This window comes from Tarenaya hassleriana, unplaced genomic scaffold (assembly GCF_000463585.1).
Source record: "Tarenaya hassleriana unplaced genomic scaffold, ASM46358v1 Cleome158, whole genome shotgun sequence".
NCBI lineage: Eukaryota > Viridiplantae > Streptophyta > Magnoliopsida > Brassicales > Cleomaceae > Tarenaya > Tarenaya hassleriana.
The window spans coordinates 32,199-37,302 of NW_010964999.1; positions in this window are offsets into that span (position 1 = coordinate 32,199).

Consider the following 5,104-nt stretch of genomic DNA (forward strand, 5'->3'; position numbering starts at 1 on the left):
ACCTACTGTTCTAATACTCGTTTGTGGTTGTGTAAGTTCGTTGTTTGAACCGCAAGTGACAGCACGTTTATTGTTTTTGTCGATATCGCTTTGCACGTTGATTAATCGCATCTCGTTTGTTCGCACGTCGATATCGCTTTGCACGTTGGTTGTCGCATAATTGATTGAGTTGTCTGCTGTACGTATTGCTAGCTTGCGAGGATATTATTCGTCATCAGCACGTTGTTTGGTTATAGAGAGGAACGAAACAACCGAAGTGGAGAGCTCTAGCGTGCGTTGTTGGTGAGTCTTGGGGCTGATTGCTCCACGATTTCGCTGCCAAACAAAAGAGAAGTGATCAAATACGTAGAATCGTTGATACAAAACTGTTTTTGGTGAAATACGATTTTCGGTTTATGTAAACGAATATCTCATCCGGACTTCTCCTCTAACGCTCCAAATAACTCCTTTTCGAGTCCAATCATCTTCGAAACCTGTAACTCTGCAAAACTAAAGCACAACCGGGTTTTGTGTCCTAACACACCTAGAATGCCTATGAATGCATGTGATTATCCCGTAAAACCTAGACAAACTCTCATCAAAATATAGAGAAAAATAGGAGTTATCATATACCACCGTAGGAATCGAATACTTACCTCTTTCCTGAAGATCTAAAAGTAGCAATCAATCCAAGGCCTGTTTTGATCACCAAGAGCTGAAAGTACAGCTCCTCTATACGTATCCACACCAACAGGAAGGGTTCCAAACGCTTTTGGAACGGATCTGTTAGGATCTGTGAAGTGAATAGGGTTTCCAAGACTTGGGATCGAATTCCGGGAACTTGAACCTCAAAAGAACAGTTTCTCTTGTATTCTAGATCTGTCTAGGAGTTCAGAATAACTCTCACTTGGTTGGGACTGTTGGTTTAGTGCTCTATAATGTACTGATTATGAGCTTTGTTCAGATACATTCGATGTATTGATACTTTCTATGTGGTTTTATGAGAGTATTTTATTCATTACATGTTCTTGCATGCTAGATCTGTTATGAAATCCATGTATCATTATGAATGATACTAAACTCCCTAGTCTTGTGTCATTATGGGAATAACGACATAATAAGACTAGTATGATGTGTGATTGATGATCACATAGATGATCATAGGTATTGGATACGATCACAATCATAGGTATTCGTTGCAGAACGGAATACTGGACTGACCCGCATGAGATTGTCACATGGACTAGCGTCATGACTTGAATCTCATACGACGATTCCATGATTGGATCCTAAGACCTGAGATATCTACAGAATCTAACATGAGGAGTTGCGTGCTTTGATTACGTCAAACGTCCTGTGTAACAGGAGGATTATAAAGGCGTGTATCAGGTACGAAACGAATCATGTACTGGATTGTAGATAGTCAAGACGGGATTTGTACCTCTCGTAAAAGAGAGAGATATCGCTGGGCCCCTCGTGTGAGCAAGACTGTAGAAATGTGTGGCCGCACTATAGACGAACGTCGTCTATTTCAGACAGTCGAACTCAGTGAACGAGAAAGCAGTCGAATCAGATAAGGTGGCTTGTCCATGCCTTATGTTCGACATATGATATCGCGATACAAAAGGATCATCAGTCGGAATCATCACTGGCTTTCGTATGATCACAAACAAACTCTATTCGAGATAGATAGTCATAGTGTCTTGCTAGAGACTCTCTTTTACGAGAGGTACAAATCCCGTTTTGACTATCTACAATCCAGTACATGATTCGTTTCGTACCTGATACACGCCTTTGTAGTCCTCCTGTTACGCAGGACGTTTGACGTAATCACAGCACGCAACTCCTCATGTTGGATTCTGTAGATATCTCAGGTCTTAGGATCCAATCATGGAATCGTCGTATGAGATTCAAGTCATGACGCTAGTCCATGTGACAATCTCATGCGGGTCAGTCCAGTATTCCGTTCTGCAACGAATACCTATGATTGTGATCGTATCCAATACCTATGATCATCTATGTGATCATCAATCACACATCATACTAGTCTTATTATGTCGTTATTCCCATAATGACACAAGACTAGGGAGTTTAGTATCATTCATAATGATACATGGATTTCATCACAGATCTAGCATGCAGGAACATGTAATGAACAAAATACTCTCATAAAAAAACATATAGAAAGTATCAACACATCGAATGTATCTGAACAAAGCTCATAATCAGTACATCATAGAGCACTAAACCAACATCACCAGCGGTCGATCTAGCGATCGCCCGTAAAACGAGTGACCGCCTGTTTTTTCAGGCAGCCCGCCCGTTTTCTCTGATTTCTGAAAAAATCATTCGATTTTCTTCACCCTAACCCCAATGCCCTGATCCATATCGACTATACCTTTGCAGATGGCACCGAAAAGAGCCCGAACAAGCGACGTCGCCTCATCATCACGAGAGGCCGAGTTCTCTCCAAGGAGAGAGATGAGACCGAGAACCATCACAACAATATTGGAGACGAAGCAAAACCTCCTCATCGAAGGACCACCAAAGCTGGTCAAAATTGACAGGCACGATGAAGCATACGCGCGAGCAAAACACCTGTCAAAGCTCAAGCAACGCCTGAGTAACTTTATGTGTGAGCACACAGTTCGAAGATTGAGAATTCAAGCGAACGTCGAATACATCTTCGAGAAGCTCGGCTGGGTCGCATTGAGCAGAAGCGTCGAACCATCATTCAAGAGTGTAACCCGCGAGTTCCTGGCCACGTATTCATGCTACTTTCCATCCACGGCTCAATCGATGAGGCTTATATGGAATTTCGGCTGAACAAGAAATGGGTTAGGCTGAGTATGGCACAATTTGCTGACATATTGGAAGTCCCGAAAGGGAAGCACTCCCTCATTGCAACCATCTCAGCATATGCCCTCCAAGACTTCTGGAAGAAGATAGCCGTCCATCATTACTCGAGCTCGGCGGGGAAAATCTCATGGATTCAACACCCGGCTATCCGCTACGCTCATTCCATCATGTCCAAGTTCGTATTCGCACGAGACAAACCCGGCAAGATCCACAAGATCGAGCTGGGTTATCTCTACCAGGCATTGCGGGAATTCCACAATGAACCGTCTCTTGACTCGTGTGTCCGGGCCCCATGGACGGATATGGATTTAGCTTCGCGGATAGCCATGCACCTCCACACATTGGCAACCACCAAAGCCAATGAGACATGCATTTGCGTGGGCAGAATGATCACGAAGATCGCCCAACGAGTGGACACCGGGATCTCATTCTACCAAGCCGACATGGTCGACGACCGCATTCTCCTCGACATGGATGCCCTCAGGCTTCGAGGACATATTTAGAGGAAAGGATGGGATTGGATCTTCAAGGGAAACGATGGGCTAACACGATGCCTCACGCTCCCATGCGAGCAAATCGAGACGTTCACGGCCACCACCCTTCGACTGGACTTCCTTGACATTGCGCCAGCTCGGATAAAAGTTGGAAGGGGGAGGGCGATTGATCCCTCAACGTCGGGCACTGAGGGTCAATCGAGCTCCACTCCCGATCCTCGATTAGATCTTATACTGCAGAAGTTAGAGAGCTTCGATACTCGGCTCTCTGGGGTTGAGGCGCTCGGCACCCGACTCACCTCTCTCGAGGAGTCTATGGAGGACCAGATGGGCACCCTCGAAGCCACACTCACCGCCTCCATCGAGAGTGCCCAGCGGAGATTATACGGACCGTAGAGCGGATCATAGATGGCGAAGATTCTGACGCTGGAGGATCAGCTCAGGGGAGTGAGACCGAGGGCTCTTCCGCATCCGGGGCCAGCAAGGGAAGCAAGAGGACATCCCCTTGATCCGATCTCCTCTAGGATAGACTGCTTTATACTCCCCGTGGAACTATGTTTTGGTGTGTTTAGAACTTTTAACTTATGTTTCCTCTTTTGGATCTTTGGGTGTTTATATATGATGTTTTGACGTGTTTAAAAGTTGTAAATCTTGTCGGACATCATTTCTATGCAGCGTCTCCCCGAAATCGGTTCGGAAAATTTTATCACAGACAAAATGGGCGGACCGCTCGGTTTTTCGAGCAGTCGCCCACTTGCCGAAGATGAGAAACGAGCGATCGCTCGCCATTACAGGCGGACCGCCCTTTTCTCCCGAACCCCATTTTTCAAGCGACCGCCTGAGCTGTCGCCTGGAATCATTCGTTTTAACTCACGAAAATGAGCGGTCGCTCGCCTTTTCAGGCGGCCCGCCCGTTTTCTCTGACAAAATTTTTGACATTTTTAGTTGTTTCAGATGGATTCCATCAACCGTTGGAGGAGGGTACAGAAATACATTTCAGACACAATACCGGAGTTACAAGACTTTAAGCCACAAAATGCCCACTTTTCAAGTCTTGTGGATGAAATCCGTATTGATGCCGAACAAGAACATGCGGATCCAATCCCGTTTCAACCCCAATCCAACGAGGAGACAATCCTCCTACACCAAATCCAGCAGAGGGGGATCAAAGCTTCAAAATTCGTATACCATGACATCCGACCAAGGCAACTCTATGAGAGGATCGAGGGTATATTCCAACTCGCCGGATGGGAACGTCTATTCCGCGCCAACCCCCCACCTACCATTCATTGACAACAGAATTTGCGTGCACTTTCCAATGTTTCATCCCAAGGAATGTTGATCCTCGCAATGGCTACATCGGATTCCGTTTAGAAGGGCACCAATACTATCTCAAGATGGAGCAACTCGCTCAAATTTTGGGTGTTCAAGCGGGCAGCACGACAACAATCCCAAAGATAACAATCGCCAAGGCTAGAAAATTCTGGACACAAATAGCGGCCGCACACTTCACCCCTTGGGAACTCGAAGCCTTCATGCTACGACATCCCGCAGTCCGCTACCTTCAGCAATTCATGGCATCCACCCTATTTGCACGCGAGGATACAGAAACCGTCTCCATCACAGAACTGAACATGCTCATGGCACCTCTCTACTTCATGATGAACAACCGTCTAGAGGTTGCGGACGTCGCGTCAAGGGTAGCACTGCATATGCACAAGATAATCACTTCCACCACTGAGTCAATTTGCTTTGGAGGGATTGTAACCATG